The 18,496-nt window shown below is 41.1% G+C and overlaps 1 protein-coding gene across 18 annotated transcripts in view; it reads left to right on the top strand.

The window, feature by feature from the left end:
* CREB5 (cAMP responsive element binding protein 5) overlaps window positions 1-18,496 on the top strand; it is a 416,039-nt gene that overhangs the window by 42,899 nt on the left and 354,644 nt on the right. The window contains exon 1 of one of the 18 annotated variants that reach the window (XM_067042421.1): window positions 16,725-16,859. The exons of 16 other annotated variants lie outside the window; for them this stretch is intronic. The gene's annotated coding sequence lies outside the window, so the exon portion shown is untranslated. Of the gene's footprint in view, window positions 1-16,724; window positions 16,860-18,496 lie in introns of those variants that run through there. One more of the 18 variants, XM_067042418.1, reaches the window with a different exon arrangement.

Genomic DNA, 18,496 nt, shown 5'->3' with positions numbered 1-18,496 from the left:
CTTATAGTGGCTTCCGCATACCACCTCACTTGTCCTCAAATGGGGCTGCCTTATAATTGTGCAGTGTCATCTGATCACCCCCCCAATGTATTGGGTTGGCCAGAAAGTTCGTTCGGTTTTTTCTGTAATAGCTTATGGAGAAACCTGAACGAACTTTTTGGCCAACCCAATACGTTACGACAGTACTTCCTTCACCTTCAGTTCTCTTAATCAGATGATGAACAGAAGCTTTAAACATAGCCTTTGGCAGAAGAAATGGGGTGGGAGGTAAAGCTGCACATGAAGCCTGTTCAAGTCACCAGTTACATGTGTTGAGGCATTAAAATTGTTCACTTATTAGTAGGCATATGTCAATCCCCAGACATATTTTGCAATGCATATGATGTGGAAGGCTCTAGCCTGAACTCCACGGAGCTACAGAGATGGACAAGATTGAGGGTGCTTACTGTCTGGGGGGGTATCAGGCAAGCAGACAGACCAGTTCAGTATGATTTGGGAGTAAACCAGGGGGGCGAAGGGAGTAGAAATTTTTTTATGGGGACATTCGAACCAAGTACAAGAAGGTAGTACAAAGTTTAATAAACAAAGGAGGGAGAAAGGGGGCAGCTGACTTAGCATGAGAAAAATGCTATTTGTAAATTAATTGCTAAAATTCTGTGGTTGGCCTGGGTAGTGACAAGAGATTCAAGATGGCAGATATGTAGGATTTATGCAGCTCTGAACCTGGTAGGGGATAAAAGTTGGAGATGGACGGCAAAGGCCTTGATCAACTGACTAAGGAGCATAGATTGCACTTTGGGGCTTTGATGCTTCAGATACGCATTGAAGAGGGGCCAATCACAGTAAAACCAGGATTCTAGGAATATCGCTCTGGGGCAGTATGAAGGGAGGGGTTAGAGAGTTAAGAAAGCAGGAAAGAGGTGGTTAATGGACTGCTTAATAGCTCTGGCCAAGATGATGCGGGCAAAAGGTCTGCATGTGCTCGTGGCAGATACAGGTGGAGAACTGTACTCATTTTACGTCTTGGTAATGTTGGAGGAATGACTGATACCTTTATTTCTTTTCTTACTATGTGAGAAGTGTTACTGACCTGGTCAGCTTTTAACCTCTCAGTCTCACGGAGGCCAGACCACAGAGGGGATGACCACATTTTTTTTTCTGTGCTTTCACTGGTGCTGGGAAGAGAATGTGTTATAATCTGTTAGTGTGAAATCATAAATGGAACTCAGATTATTCTTAGGCAGGCTGCTGACTTAATGTTTCTAAGCAATAGCTAGAGTTTACATCCTCCTCTTGAGAGGAAAAAAAAGTTCCCTCTGAAGCATGTACTAAAGAGAAAGGCTGAGAGGATTGATTTTTTTTCCCCCAAAGAATCCATAAATATTTACATAAGTGCAAGTTACAAATCTGTGGCTTGGAGATTATTGAATTTCACTGCTTTTACACTCACAGCATATAAATTTCCAGCAGGCAGTTGCTGGTTGTGAATGTTCAGTCTTTGGAGAATTGTCTCCTAGTTTGTTTCCTTTGCTCTTGGAAAACAAATCTCTCATGTGCTGTTTTTAATGCTCTCACTTATGGGTATGGATTGGGCCCTGGCAGCCATGTGACAATGGTCCTTGGCTGAGGGGGCTTCACTGTGATGGACTGCCTGCTGATGGGGACCCTGCACCCCGAGCCAAGATGCGGCTTTTAAAGACCCTTTTGGTAACACAATCATTCTCTCCAGAAGAGAGCCCTAGATAGCGGTGTCGTTCCAAAGTCTCTGTGGACTGCTTCAGTAAATGAAAAAACCTCTAAAGATCGTGTCCCTTTAGCAGAGAGACACGTCAGCAGGTTTTTCCTAAATATGGGTGTTGCATCTGCCATTTTGCACGTGGGCAGACCTCAGCTATTTTATTCTTGGCCTCTCTTTATAGAACTGGGCCTGGGGCTCATTCTCTTCTCGTTTGGCTGGTCAGAACAGTTGCTGCCCAGTAAAGCTTTTCACCGAGACTCTGAATTTTATGATTGCTAGGTTTTGGACTAGCCCACTAATCTCAGGGATCTAAGTCTGTGTATGCTGAATAGTACATTTCTTCAGTATGCAAGGGATAAAGTCCTCCCCTGTGTCTTGCCTGTGACAGGCAGTTAATATACATTTGTGGAAATGGAGAGTAGTTGACCTGAAAGTAGTTCCCATCTGTCTTCTTTCAAAATAATGTTAACGTTTGTTTTTAAATTTGAGAAGGTGCTACACAAAAAATAAAAACAAAGTGAATTTAAAATTCCTGCCAGTGGACCGTGCCAGAGTGCCAGAAAAACTTAAGTTTGTAGAAGATGGGCTTTCAGACAGAGAAACAGAGGGGCCATTTCTGTCTTGTGTTGGGACTCAGCTGGGTACACCTTGGTCACTTGCAAAAGTGACATTGGTGGTAGGTGGGCTTAGAACTGGGTTTACCCCCAGCCTCAGAACAGAATCTCAGGCCAGCCTGCCTGAGCGAAGGTTTAGCCTAGTGTCCATGGTTGTAACTGCTGCGGTCCTGATGAAAGATTTGTGATGGGAACCCAACCTGGGGGCGGGTGAGGTTTCTCCCCAAGCAGACAGACTGAGACCATGGAATGAATGGTGATTTTCCATCAGATTCTGTACCGTTGGACAGGACTCCAGATCTGGAAGGGGGACTTGGAAGAGCATGGCAGGGCCCTTGCTTCCAGTTACCTGACTGGAACAAGGAACCAATATGGAACCCTTGAGAAGAAACCTAGAGTTGGGAGTCTTGCTTTCTGGGCATGTAGAAGCCCAGGTTGTTTTTTTTTTTTTTTTTTTTTTTTTGTGGTACATGGGCCTCTCACCGCCGTGGCCTCTCCCGTTGCGGAGCGCAGGCTCCGGATGCACAGTCTCAGTGGCCACGGCACTCCGTGGCATGTGGGATCTTCCCGGACCGGGACACAAACTCGTGTCCCCTGCATCGGCAGACGGACTCTCAACCACTGCGCCACCAGGGTAGCCCGAAGCCCAGGTTTTTTAACTGGAGTAGAAGATTAGGACACACTAGCCATGAGGCAAATGATTCACGCCTCAGATTCAGGCAATAGCTCCTTTAAGAACCCCTACATGAGGTCAGGCTTAGCTTTGGATCTTGGTGGAAGGCCTGAGACTGTGTCTTATTTATTGTATATCTTCTTGTGTCAAGCAAGATGCCTGATAGTGTAGTACTCATTAAGTAATGGATTGCAATGTGAGTGGCATGGGTGGTGTTTCAAGAATGTAAAAAAAGCAATGAAAGCCTGTGTAAGGTTGCATTGAAGTTTACAGCAACAGTTAAAGAAAGCCTTTTACTACTATTGAGGTTATATAATCCCCAAAATAGGCAGGCAAGAAAGGGCTGTGTCAAGAGTGGGATCATGAACTTACTCTGGAAGCTGTGTATTCTGGTGAAAAAAGAAAAAACAAAACAGAACAAAACATGGGCTGTGGTTTCAGGCAGATCTGGGTTTGAATCTCAACTTTGCTAAATACTAATTGTGTGATCATGGCTAATAACTTCACCTCTCTGAGCCCAAGTTAGTCACCGGTAAAATATGGATATTTTTGCATTCCTGGAAGGGGAGTTGCAGGAATAAAATGTTTTAACATAAGTTAAATACTTAGGAGGTGCCTGAGACCTAGTGGGCCATGGGAATGCAATTCCCATAGAGAGTCCTGAAAGAACCGACTGTGAAGGAGAGAGGCAAGAGGATTTTAATGCCTTGCTGTGGGATTTGATGACCCCAATGGGCCTCGTCTTTACACTCCCTGAGAGATGCGATTCTTGCTGATGTAATGGGCTGAGTCGACATCGTGCAGATCTGATGACAGGACACCTACACCCTGTCACCCTCCCTGCCAAGACGGACCGTACTCATTGGCACTGACCCCTCCCCATGAACTGGGCTTTATTCACATCCTCCTGGAAAATTCATCCTGGTTGCTTTGCAGTGGGTACATTCTTAGTGAGGGACCGCCTCTCAGTTACCTCTGCAAACCCCAGCCCTCTCATCCTTCATGTGGCCATCCAGGTTTCCTGTTTTATCAGGCAGAATTTGAGTTTGCATCTTGACTGTCCTTTCTTCTGATTTGGAGGAGTGGGAGAGCACAGAAAATAAGAATCAGGAAAAGAGGCCTTTTTAAAAAAAATTTTCCTTCTGCCAGGACCCTCAGAAAAGTGAGACTAGCTGTTAGATCTGAGTCATGCAGCTCTGATGTTTTTCATTAGGTCACCCGTAAAGGCAAGGCCCATGGGGCAGTTTTAGGTTCTGGAATCATGTCATCATGGGATGCATTAAATCCCCTCTTCTACACTTCTGCCCCCACTCCGTCCCCCTCTTTTTCTTCCAGGTGAAGCAGAGGGCAGGCAGGATACACATTTATGGACCTACTCGTTCTACTGAAAACATGACCAGGCTCGGTGCATGTGGAAAGGTGGGCTGACACGGTAGAAAGTGTGTAGTCCAACTTGGGTTTGTGCCGCCCTTGCCTTTGACCGGCAGTGACCTTGCCCTTGTCAAGTACGGTGGTCACTGTCTAATATTTACTAAGTGTTTACTGTGTTCCTAGTACTGAACAGGTGCTTCATATATGTTACCTTGTTTAACCCTCACTACAAATCTTATAAAGTGTGTGTCATCATCTTCATTTTATACATGAGTAAATGAGGCTTAGAGAAGTAGATGAATAGAACAGAACTTTGAAACTAATGATTTTCCTCCAGCTGCAGTTCCTGCCACTGCTGACGTGTCTTCTATTGCTCATGCTGTTACCGAACCTCACTATCTGCCCCTTACAACTGCCCCACTGCATTCATGTGATGAAGACATTTGATGTCTCTATAAAATAATTTGTCCTGCCTACTTCACAGAATTGCTTTGAGGAAAAAGAATTTTGCAAAGGACTAAATCTTTTACAACTGTAAGGAAACTCACTAACATGCAGTTTTATATAAAGGAAATGAAAGTTGAAAGGAATAGCAGAGATAAATAAAAATTGGTAAAAGAGAGAAGGTAAAAAGGAAAACGTACTTACCATATCTAATTGCTTCACATGTGTTATTTTATTTAAACTTCATAACAAGTCAATGAGGTCCATACTAGTGCAATTATTACCCCTAATTTACACATGAGCAAACTGAGGCACAAAGAGGTTAAGTACATTGCACAAGATCACATACCTGGTAAGCAGCAGACCTGGTCAGCAAGAGTCTGACTCAGGAGCCTGGAGTTTTTAACTCTGATGATTTGATGTTCCGCCATTCAATGGCTTTCACAGGGGTAAGGGCAAGGGGCTAGCAAACCCATGCATTTTTTAGATATGGTGTCTAACTAATTTTTTAGTTATGGTGTCTGTCATGCAGGTGGTGACAGCTAAGGCGATTTCTAAAGGACTCTTGGGAATTGGCAGTAAGTAAGACAGGAGGGTTAAGGAAGAACAGCATCAGGCAGAACCTTCTTAAGGAGTCTGTACTTTACCCTAGAGGACAATGAAGGGTTGTATGCAGGGGAGGACCATGCTTAGCTTTGAGTTTTAGAAATATCACCCAGACAGTCACACTGACCATACGGCAGGGCTGGGGGAACAGGTGGTATGATGGGTAAGAATGAAAGCCATGGAGTGCAAAAGACTCAACTGTTAATACCTGTCTGAGTCTTGATTTTCTCATTTTAAAAACAAAGAGTAATGACAACACTTACTTAGGAAGGTTACCCTGAGGATGAAATGAGAGCTGTTTTGCACAGTGAGTGCTTCCTAAAGGCCAGCTGTTCATACTGTGAGTTGTTACAAGAAAGCAGTTAAGGATGAAGATGGTTTTATCTGGGATGGTGGCAGGGGAATGGAAAGCGGACAGGTTTAAGAGATGTAGAATTGAGAGCATTTGACCATTAATCAGATGTGGTTGGTAAGAGAGGAGAGAAAGAGAGAGCTGTGAGAGGAGAGGAGTGCTAGAAAAAGGAGAAGAAAGCACAGAAAGGGAAGGAGAGGAGGAAGGGGTATCAAAGAAATGCAGAGCCTATAAAAATACCCAGTGTTAGCAAAGACATAATCATGGGAGGTGATAGACAGAGGAAATACACCAAAGAGAAAGAACACTTGTGGTGTGATGAGGGAAAAATCTACGTATTCATTCACTCATTGTTTATGGAGCACCTATTATATTAGACATCAATCAACAACGCAAGATGTTCTGGTTACTGCATATTTTAGATGTATATTTGTTTTAGCGTTTGTGCTCATTAAATGTTCGTGCTCTGAGTTTAGAGTAGAAAATGAGTGATACTTATTTTCCTGCATAAATGCCTTTTGGTAGTCACAATTTTCCATGAACTCATCATGATTAGAGTCTAGAAATTAGTGTGTGTTTTTTGAGTAGTGAAGCATGTGTATTTCATGTGGACTGATGGCTGACATATGAGGCCATACTAGGATTTTCTGTGACAGCTCCATTTCCATGTCATTGTAACACTTTCCCCACAGATGATTTGTAAAATGGCTCTTTCTTTTTTTAAGCATTTAAAAATTTTTAATTCAAATATAGTTAATTTACAATGTTGTATTAGTTTCAGGTATACAGCAAAGTGATTCAGTTTTACATATATATATTCTTTTTCAGATTCTTTTCAATTATAGGTTATTACAAGATATTGAATACAGTTCCCTGTGCTATACAGTAGGTCCTTGTTGTTTATCTATTTTCTTTTCTTTTTTTTTTTTTTTTTTTTTTTTTTTGTGGTACGCGGGCCTCTCACTGTTGTGGCCTCTCCCATTGCGGAGCACAGGCTTCGGACGCACAGGCTCAGCGGCCATGGCTCACGGGCCCCGCCGCTCCGCGGCATGTGGGAAGATCCCGGACCGGGGCACAAACCCACGTCCCCTGCATCGGCAGGCGGACTCTAAACCACTGAGCCACCAGTGAAGCCCATCCTTTAATTTCTTTCAATGATATTTTGATGTTTTCAGTATACTAGTCTTGTACCTCTTTTGTTAAATTTATTACTAACTGTTTTATTATTTTGATGCTATTGTAAGTGAAATTATTTTCTTAATTTTATTTTCTGATCATAGTGTATAGAAATACAAATAAGTTTTGTATATTGACTTGTATCCAGCAACCTTGTTTAACATGTTTATTAGTTCTAATAGTTTTTTTTTTAATTGATAGGTTCCTTAGTATTTTCTACATACAAGATTATGTCATCTGTGATTAGAGATCATTTTATTTCTTTCTTTCTAATCCGGATGACTTTTATTTTGCTTTCTTGCCTAAATGTCCTGGCTAGACCTCTAGTGAAGTAGAAGTGATAAGATCTGATATCCTTCTCTTGTTCCTTATCCTAGGGGTAAAGCATTCAGTCTTTCACCGTCACATATGATATCAGCTATGGGGTTTTTTGGGTAAATTTCCTTTATCAGATTTAGGAAGTTCACCTCTTTTCCTAGGTTTTTGAATGTTTCATCATGGAAGGGTGTTGAATTTTGTCAAATGCCTTTTTTGTGTCTACGGAGATAATCGTGGGGTTTTTTTTTCATTTATTCTATTAACTTAGTGTGTTATTGTGATTGATTTTCAGAAGATAAACCAACCTTGCATTCCTTGGATAAATTCCACTTGGTCATGGTGTATAATCCCTTTTATATGTTGTTAGATTTGGTTGGCTTGTATTTTGTTGTGGATTTTTGCATCTATATAAGAAATATTGGTGCATATTTTTTTTCCTTCTTCTGATGTCTGGTTTTGGTATCAGGGTAATGATAGCTTCATAGAATAAGTTGGGGAATGTCCCCTTTTCTTTATTTTTTGGAAGATTTTGTCAAGAGTTGGTGTTAGTTCTTTAAACATTTGTAGAATTCACCACTGAATCCATTCAGGCCTGAGCTTTTCTTTGTGGGAATTTTTGTTTTAATTACTAATTTTGTCTCTTCATTTGTTATAGGTTTAATAATATTTTCTATTGATACTTTCTCTTGAGTCATTTTTGGTAGTTTGGGTCTTTCTAGGAATTTGTCCATTTCATTTAGATTATCAAACTTGTTTACATACAGTTTTTCATAACACATGTACTTTTGTTTCAAGTTATTACAAAAAAAGTTATTCTTTTTGAAAATAAAGTCTTCTGCAAGACATAGCTATGTAGCCTTAGGGTACAGGCCTGTGATTATAACTATTATAGAGTGCTTACTATGTGCTGGATATTTTGCTAACTACCTTACATATGTAGTTTCATGTGCTACAACAACAGTTTGAGGTAAGTACTATGTTATCTGGAAACAGAGGCTCACAATGGTTATGCAGTTGGTATGTGGTGGGACTAGTAACTGCACCCAGATAACCTGGACACTTACAGTAGAATCCTTTGGGAATAGATACTGAGTCCCATCCTGTCCAAGTCTTGGGAGAGGAGGAATTCCAAAGTCACCTCTTTATATAGAATGTCAGGGGGTCCCAAGGACAGGATGTTGAGTGGAGAGATGTCAGGACTCCCACAGCTTCAGGAGAGTTCCAGGAATCATGAGACTGTAGTACGTACTGCAGAGGTAGAGAGTAGGACAGGAGGATATTTTGAATTTACCCAAATTATTCTCTAGAGGATGCCTTAAGCTTAGGTCTAGGGGGGTATGCTTGGGGCTTGGAGTGGGGGTATAGCACAGAAGGTTTTGCAGGTTGATCCAAGGCAGAGGGTGCTAGAAAGGTGCTCAGTGTAGTTTCTCCAGCTTCCAAGGTAAGAGGACAACTTGTACTCCATCTTTGGAAACACCCCATAGGGCCTAGAGCTTTCTAGAGCAGTACTTGTGTATTTGTATCATAAATGTATTTTCAGGACTCACTGGCACGTAGATTGATCCCCCCCCAGGGGCAGAAACACTGGCAAATTGGTTGTTCTTTTCTAAGAATATCCTAGTATTCAGGGTCAGAGGGCCCAAATTCAAGTCCTAGCTTTGCTTTTTACTTGTGTTGTGACCTCAGTCATATTACTTTCCCCGTCTAAATCTCAGATTCACCATCTGCAAAATGAGAAAGAAAAATACATCCCTCTCATTAATCATTCTAAGTTCCAAATTAAATTAATGTATGGAAAATGGCTTTGTAAACTGTTAAACTCTACAAAGGTTAACGAATGGCTCTTTTTTTTTCCACATATGGAAAAAGCCACTGAATGAATGATCTCTTGCTTGAGTGTCCATTTATGTCAGCCCCTGAGGTCATACGGTGTGGCTTTGAAGTGGAGAAAGTGTGACTGTCAGGTTTTAAAAAGGAAGCAGAGAGACTATTTCTCTTGCCTCTCTGCAAGGGAGCAAGCACAGCTGTAAAGGCAATGATTTCACAGAACCTGCAGCACCTTCCTGGGGCAGAAACAGTCAAAATAAGGACAACTGAGAAACCAGACTTGGGCAAGTTGGAGAAATGAAATAAAAACAGACCTGGAGGGCATAAACATCATCTTCATTTATAAAAAGCGTTATTAAAATAAATAGGTTCTTATGTTTTTTTGTGGTCTTTCTAGAAATTTCCATCTAGTTATTACCTGATCACTTTTATCCTAAGTATATGACTGAAAAACAAAAGCTCTGAAGTTTTTAGCTTGGTACTTCATGAAAATTGAGAATGATAATATTTCTCCAGATAATGTCATATCTATTATTGGTTATAGTTACTAGGGTTCACTGATGATTTGGGGAGAGGTTCAATCAGGCTTGAAAGAAAAAAGCGGTTAGGGTGGAGGAAAGACAGCAGGCATCGGGGTTGGCAGATATATATGCGTTTGGTTCCTGGCTCCCCTTTTTTCTAGCTGGGTCCTTGGGGAAGTTATTTACCTCAGAAATTCTCATCTGTAAATTGGAGAGAAGAAAATACCTTTTCAGTAAGGTTGTGGTGAAGACTAAATAAATAGCAATAAATCTTTGTAGCCTTCCCTGCCTTCCTTTTGATTTAGCTTTTCATATCTTAAGACCAACATCACTTAATCAGAAAACATTTCCAAACAGGGTTTTCTCCCTCATTCCAAATATGCCCTGAATGGTCTGACTTTTCTTTGTCCAGGATTCTGAGACCTACGTTAACAGGATGGTTGGATGATGTGTATCTGGTCCATTGACTCCTCCAGAGAATTCTGAAATCGTCTGAGTCCCTAGGTCAAGGCCTTGTAAATCTGGGCTGTGATCTAGGAGAATTAGTGGTCATGGTGGTTCTAGGCACGTGGACATGATTAAATATTCCTTGGACCTAGACCACTGTATCTGTCAGGGTCCCCACAGGAATAGATGGCACTCTCCCAGGGATAATGAAAGGAAGTGTAGTGAAGAGACTACTTCAGAACTGTGGGCAGGCTAACAGGAGACCTGGAAGGGCGAGGGGGCCAAGGGAGGAACCCACTGGGGAGGGCTTGGCTGTGGGAAAGGGGCTGCCTACCATATGTGGAGACACGATCACTGCCACCCGAACCCTGGCAGAGAGGCAGTGCCAGGAGTGGACCCTTGACCTCTCTCCCTTTCCTCCCTCCAGTTAAGGAGATTTGGGGGCAGTTGGTAAAGGGCAGCCTACTAGGACATGGGTTGGGGGTGCAGACAATGGATCTGGAGGGGCAGAGGAAAACCACCCAGAAGAACTGTCTTCTCAGTGAGGGAGGGTCCTTGGGACTGTCTCTGGCATCATGCAGACTGACTCCAGTCCTGGAACCACAGGGCAAGGGCAGCAACACACAAATACAACCTTTTATTCCCCCCTTTTGTTATTTTTCTGTCCTTTCACACATCTGGAAAGGAAAAGATTTAATACTACCCAGGTTTGGTTCTGAGAAGTCCTGTCTACTGCTTCCTTGCTTGCATTCTTGGCCACAACTCTGGCAATACGTACTTCAGATATAGCGCCTGTTTGCAAGATCTCTTTGAGGCTTTATGAAAATGGGTTACTGCTCCTGGTGATGCTTGCAATTCTTTATTTTCCTTCTGTAGACAGATGAGGAATTGGTCTTGTGGGGTGATATGAAGTGTATAGAAGTCACCCTAGATCATATCAGCAGCCTGCCCATTAACCAGAATTTTGCAACATAGCTAATTTCTTGGGGCTACTGTCGTGAAGTTACTGCAAATGTTCCCTAGGATCAATGGCAGAGAAAAGCCATCATGAGCCTAATGCCCATGTCAAGTTGGCCAGGGCTGCATCCTAGGAAAGAGGTTGGATTAATGAAAGAACATCTCAAGGGTGGCAGCAGAAGCAACTTGGAGATATTTGGTCCCTCCAAGAAAAGTAGGGAGTGCCAGGCAGTTTTGATTGGCCTGAGGATACTTGAAATTCTGCCCCATTAAAAAAAGATTATACTTCTGGATGGCCCCTAGGATCGGATGAGCCCAGTGACTGCAAGTTACAGGGAGATGGGGTTTAGTTCCCTATGAGGAGGACGTTCTTAAACAATGAGAGCACGTGAAGATGGGCAGGTGGCCTTACAAGGTCATGACATGCTTCTTCAAGGAGCAGTTTAATTCAAAGGTCAGAGCTCAAGAAGCTGTGGCAGAGGGTAGATCTGGGCACAGAGCCTGGGAACAGAGTGAGGCAGTGCTCAATGCCCTGGACAGAAGTCATGTGTTTCTGAGCGGCACAGCTTACCTGCAGAACAGACGTGGAGTCCCGAATTGCTGTGGCAGACAAGCCATGGGCATGTCGTGCTGAGCTCATTTCTGGGATGAAGTTTATCTGTCTCAGGCTCCTTCAAAGGCCTGAGCCAAGACCTAGCTGCTGATGCTGCCCAACATCTTAAAGATGGTGTCTAGTCTGTCACGGAGACAAGGTCACCATCACTGCAGGTCCTGCAGCTGCATCTGGTTGATGAGTTCTTTGGGATGTTGAACAGACTCAAGCATCACATGTGTAGTTGGACAAGATAACCTTGACCTTCCAACTGGATGAGGATGAGAGTAAGCTTTGATTGGGTAGGGGGCTAGAGACAAGGAGAATGAGATCTTATCTGTCTTAGACAAGGGCAGATATGCCCGACCGAGCATCATGGTCAATGTGTTGGGAAGGCACTAGAAGGGGGGAATAGAAGGTGCTAAGAATAATAGTTTAATTCCATTTTCCTGAGTCCTGACTCCTATGGGTAGATTGTCACTCCTGCTTCTGTGCTCTCAGAGTCTTCCTTGAAACTCGATCTCACTTTTCACATAGACATGTAGTTATCAGCTGCTGTCCGCTTCCCTTGAAGACCACATAACAACAGTTAACATTTATTGAGAGCTTACCATGTGCTAAATGAATTACAGGCAGCTTTTCATTCAGGCTTCGAGCAACAAGCCAATGAGGTAGTAGCAGTAGTTGTTGTTTTTATTATTATTCCTATTTTGTAGATGAGGATACTCCTATTTTCAGCAGAGGGATAGGGAGAGGATGAAACTCATTTCTGTGTCATTCTGAATCTTGACCGCTATGTTATCTCTTGGGGACTTTTGTTTTTTTTTTTCCTCTAGATCTCCCCAATACCTAGGGTTCCAGGCAAGTTAGGGCTTCCAGTAAAAATTGTTTTTGATAAATAAGTGGACAAGCTGACTCCCCTCTTTGCTTGCCAACACTGTGTGATCACATACACTAACAAATATGCATGTGGATTTACTGAATTCTGTTCTATGCTGGTGGAAAAATGTAAAGACTGAATGATGCAGAGAAAATGCTCACTGGAGAAATTAGCTCAGGCAATTAAGTTTTCTGGGTAGTCCTCAAATGATAGCTTGTGTTTAATACATGGAATCAAATAAAAAATTAGGACCTTGATTTTTTTCCTTGTCGTATAAACATAACAAGTTTATACACAAATAAAAATTAATGTCTCTGCCAATGAATGATACTAAAATGCCATACTATTCTTGCTTGTTATTTTTGTCACCATAAAATAAACCATATTTACATGATTATGTAACCATATGCTTTTCAGAAGTTTTAGATTTAGATTTCATAATAGTAATAAGAACTGGCAGTTACATAGCATTTACCATGTGCTGGGCACTGTTCCAAATTGTTTACATATGTTAACTCCTTTAATCCTCATATACTCTTATATCCATGTGAGGTAAGTACCATTATTATAAAATATGAGGAAACTGAGGCACAGAGAGGTTAAGTGACTTGTCTAAGGTCACACAGGTAATTAAGGAAAGAAAAAAGATTTGAACCCAGGTGCTCTTAAAGACTACAGAGTACTATGGATCTGTGATTTATTGAGTAGTCACTGTATGCCTCATTCAATCTTTACCACGACGCTGTGTGGAAAAGAATTGTTTTGTCTCTTTAACAAATAAAGAAACTAAAATTTAGGGAGGCTTAGAAATTTGCCAAAGATGGAACAGATAGCTGCGAAGGTCAAGGCAGGTTCACAGACCCTTACAGCGTCCTTGCCATCATCACACGCTTTTGGATGTATTCCTTTTATCTTACACCGAGTCTTTGATTTATTTTGTACACAATCAATGTTCATGGTAGAAAGAAAAAGAATATATAGATATACAAAAAATGCATCATCTCATTGCCTAGCTGCAACCACTGTAAACCTGTTAATGTTTTGGTATATATCCTTCAAAATTTCCTATGTATATAAAATCACAACTTAAGATAAAAGCATGATTTATCAATTACCAAAGTTTCTTGACTAACTTTCAATGGATAAACTGTCTTTACATTTAAAATAATTACTGAACTCTGTAAAAACCAAAGCAAAACAAATCTAGCCTATTGAGAAATAAGAATTGTATTTGATGCACTTTCTCCACCCAAATGAAAATGTTCTTTTTTTAAAAAAATATTTTTTATTAGGGTAACATTTGTTTATAACACTACATAAATTTCATTTGTACAGCATTATATTTTTACTTCTGTATACGGTATAGTGTGCTCACCATTAAATTTTTGGTTTCCATCTGTCACCTCAGAGTTGACCCTCTTTACCCATTTTGTCCTCCTCCTGCCCCTTTCCCTCTGGTAACCACTACTCCATTCTCAGTATCTATGTGTTTGCTTTTGCTTGGTTTGGTTTGTTCATTTATTTTATTTTTTTTAATATTCCACATACAAGTGAAATCATATGGTATTTGTCTTTCTGCACCTGACTTATTCCACTTAGCATTAATACCCTCAAGGTCTATCCATGTTGTTGCAAATGGCAAGATTTCATCTTCTTTACAGCTGACTAGTATTCCATTGTGTGTGTTTATGTATGGATGTATGTATCTACATATATATATATATATATATATATATCTATGTTTGCATATATATATATATCAGTGTGTATGTGTACATCTATATATCTATATCTATCTTAGCGATCTGTCTATATTTATATATATATATTTCACATCTTTATCCATATATCCATTGACATAGCTTGTTTCCATATGTTAGCTATTGTAAGTAATGCTGCAAGAGCATAAGCATGCATATATATTTTTGAATTAGTGTTTTCATATTCTTTGGGTAAGTACCCAGAAGTAGAGCTTTCGGATCATATGGTAGTTCTATTCTTAATTTTTTGTTTTCCGTGGCGGCTGCACCAATTTACATTCCCACCAACAGTGTCTAACGGTTCCCTTTTCTCCACATACTTACCAACACTTGTATTTCTTGCCTTTTCGATAATAGTCATTCTAACAGGTATGAGGTGGTATCTCATTGTGGTTTTGATTTGCATTTCCCTAATAATTAGTGGTGTTAAACATCTTTTCATGTGCCTGTTGGCCATTTGTATGTCTTCTTTGGAAAAATATCTATTCAACACTGACAGTTTTTTAATTGGGTTGCTTTTTTGTTGTTGAGTTGTATTATGTTGTAATATGTTTTGAATATTAACCCCATATCAGATATATGATTTTCAAATATCTTCTCCCATTCAGTAGGTTGCATTTTCATTTTGTTGATAGTGTCCTTTGCTGTACAGATGCTTTTTAGTTTGATGTAGCCCCATTTGTTTATTCTTGCTTCAAAAATATTCTTTTAATTACTAAATCCAAAATATGGTATTTAACAGTCAAAGCAAAAAAAAAAGCAAAATAGTACTTGATATTGTCCTAAATTTGGTTATATGAGATTGAAAAGTCTTCAGTGTCTTGTTTGAAAGGCAAATCAGTGTCTCTTCTGATAGAAAAAAAGTATTATATCTAATAAGTATTGTATATTCACTATACACCAGAAATTGTTCTCTCTATTCTGTATATAGGTTCTCTCTATTCCGTATATAGGTTCTCTCCATATATAATAAAAATATTATATATTTATATTATATATATAAATAAATCTTCAAAATAGGCCTAGGAAGTAGTTTTATCTCCGTTTATAGATGAGAAAACATGCACAGAGAAGTTGAGTTACCTCCCAAGGTCACACAGCCATGGTTTGAAACCAGGCAGTGTGACTTTAAGCTAGAGCTAAAGTGGTGACTGAGAGAATTAATACCAAGGTCAGTGTTTAGACTCTCATACTGTCGGCCTGTGTTAGTTATGTCACAGGAATTGTTTCTTACTTTGGGGGAAGTCTAAATACTTATTTATGCATGAGATAGGCTGTGTTGTTTAATTCGTGAGAAGGTGAGCATCTGCCTTGTGTTCCAGCCTCTGTCCTAATCCTGGGATGTCTTTAACCCTCACAACAACCCCAAAGTAAAGTTATTATGATCCTCGTGTTTTATATGAGGACTGAGGAACAGAAAAGTTAACTGCTCCAAGTCCCTTTCTCTCCAGCCTGGAATTCTTTAGTGCTTTTCTTTACTCAGAATACATCCTCCTCTTGGATAATTTGAGGCCTGCCTGCTTCTCAGTGACCCTTGACCCCTTTCTCTCTTGCCCACCACACTGAAGTCTCACCAGTTTCCTTTTAGTCCCTCAGACACCCCAGCTCTTTGCTTCTGGGGTCCCCTGTGCCTGGAACACCCTCTCTTGTTCATTTGCATAGTTGAGCTCATTTGCCTACTTCAGGCCTCAGCCAACCTCTCCCTTAAATACGTTCTCTTGTCCACCTTTTTCTTTATCACATTGCCCTATTTATATCTTGCAATGGACTTTCCAAAATGTGCAGTTGTTTTTCTTGGTCACTTACTTGATTTGTGTGCCGGTGGGTTTTGCTTACTTTCTTTTTTGTTCTTCGTGAGAGCAGGGGCCTCATCTGTCTCCTTCCCTGCTGTCACCTAACGAGGTCCTCCAGAGACATTTGCTGGAAGACTGACAAGTCTTCTGGAGGCAGACAGGGGAAGTGAGGGAGGAGAGTGACTCTTCAGCCACCTTAAAACCTGAACCCTGCACTGGGCTTGGGTGAGTGAAGATCTGTGCTGGAAGCAGCCAGCCCTGGGACAGGAATCTGGGGTCATCCGATGAGTGAAGACAGAGGCCACTGTCCACCGTCTGGAAAGGCCCTGTGCCCGGCTTATTTGTCCAGATGTTCTTGGGAGTGTCTCATTGTCACCTATGGGTCCATGACCCTGGCCTGTGGCAGGGGAGCCTCTCTCGTACTTTGAAGATTTCTGATGAGTGCTGTGGGGGTGGGTGTGCCTCGAAGTGGCTTGTGTGCACTGTTGGAATCTGGCTCCCGACAGCCTCATTTTTTAAGGGGCTCTCTGAAGCCTGGTTTTGTTGTTTGTTTTGCTTTCCTTTTCTTACCTTAGCTCACTGAATCGCCTGGCTCAGGGACTTGTAGACACCAGGTTGACTCACTGTCCAGCGCTGACACTGAGCAATTTCTCTCATTCTGAGAAGTCTGCAGGACATTGGGCGGCTGGCGGATGAGGCTCCGTGGAGAGAAGCTCTCTCTTATGCTACTCCTTTTTGAGCCTTCTTTGAGTGTTATTAGCAGGAGAAGTCTTGCAGCAACGGTTTGGATGTGAGTACTGGTCTGTGTAGCAAATCTTGAGAATCAATGAGCTTGGACTTCAGGGTGCATGTTGGCGAATCCTGACCTCAGTTTCCGTGGGCGTTGACGGGTAACTATTGGCTTCCAGTGAGAGGGGGGAGCCTTAATCTCACCATGTGTGGGATGTGCCCCGTGGGGCTGTGTTTTGTAGGCAGTGAAGTTAAGGCTTGCCCAGAAAAATAACATGTTTTCCTTGCCTGGTGCTTGAGCTGTTTGCCCAGTGACTGGCTGATTAGCGGTTTGGGAAGAAAGGAGACATTGGTTAACTTGGGTGTCCGGAGGATTTGTGTGTGTGTGTGTTTGTGTAAGTGGTTGTTTCTGTTTCTTTGGAAATAGTAGAGGACAGATGAAGAAATAACGATGATATTACTCCTTTCAACTTGTGTTCGGTTCCTTGAAGCATCTTACAAACATTAGCTTGATGTCATTATTTCAATAACCCCATCACTTCAAGACTACCAGCAATCCTTTAATGTGGGTATCACAAAGGTGGATAGGAAAACTGAAGGTTTGGGAAATTACTGAGAATTTTGCCATACTAATTCATATTTGAATGGCTCTATCCAGCTGTGTTCTCTACAGAGGCACTTAGTGGAGAAGATAAATCAAAGCTGTATCTAATCAAGGCTTTCTTTCAGCCTTGATGGAAAATGCTTTTCTGAGATTAAAAATGGCTGACACATAGGATGTGGTGGTACATGGAAGAGATAGTTTCACTAAATAAAATTTTCACTACTCCCAAGCATTAAAAAAACCCTCAAAATTTGCCAGGCTTTCCATACATACAGACCTTTCTGCATTGGGAGGGTGATCTGCTTTGAGGCACAGAGGTCTTCGGCTAATCATCTTGAACAACCCCATGTCCTGGGTTAGGAAATGTTGCTGTTATTGAGATGTGAGCTCCCCATTTTCCCAAGTGGTCTTATTGACCAGATCTTTGATTTGTGCTGTGACTTCCTTTTTTCACAGCTGACTCTTATTGCCTTATTCAAAGTATTTTTAATTAAATACCACATGTGATATTTTGGGAATGAAAAGGAGAGGGAAGAAAAGAAAAAAAATAGGGAAGAGCAAGAACAAGAATAAGCAGTAAGGTGATAAAGGATAATATAACTTGCTGAAGAAAATTTAATAACAAAAGGAAGATTCAATTTCTTTTTTTGGTAGCCCAAGTGGAGAGTAGATGTAAACAAATGTCATAATCTGTAATAGTCTTGTTTCTTTTTTTTCAGACTTTATTTTATCACATATATATGTATATATTGATATATACATAAAATCAATATTTTAAATATGATCAAAATTTCTTTGTCTGTTTTACATCAACTGCATTTTTTTAACCTCTTGACCCCCCTTTACCCGTTAGTCTTATATTAGTCTTATTAATCTGTATTAGTCTTATTTCTAATGACTCCAGGTGAGCCTAGAAGTACCCACTGATAAGAAGGCACTGAGTTTCTAAGTTTATCCCAGGTGCCTCCCAAACTCCACTTTTTTTCCTACCATCAGTGTGACTGGAGTCTGGATGGTAGGGACAGCATGGCCAAGCTGTTGGGGTGGACTTGCCTAGCAAAGAGCTCTCTCCCTTCATTTCTGTGGTTGGAAGC

The sequence above is a fragment of the Kogia breviceps genome, chromosome 9, assembly GCF_026419965.1.
Source record: "Kogia breviceps isolate mKogBre1 chromosome 9, mKogBre1 haplotype 1, whole genome shotgun sequence".
Classification (NCBI taxonomy): Eukaryota; Metazoa; Chordata; class Mammalia; order Artiodactyla; family Physeteridae; genus Kogia; species Kogia breviceps.
The sequence above is the reverse complement of the archived record's forward strand: the minus strand, read 5'-3'. Positions and strand labels throughout refer to the sequence as shown.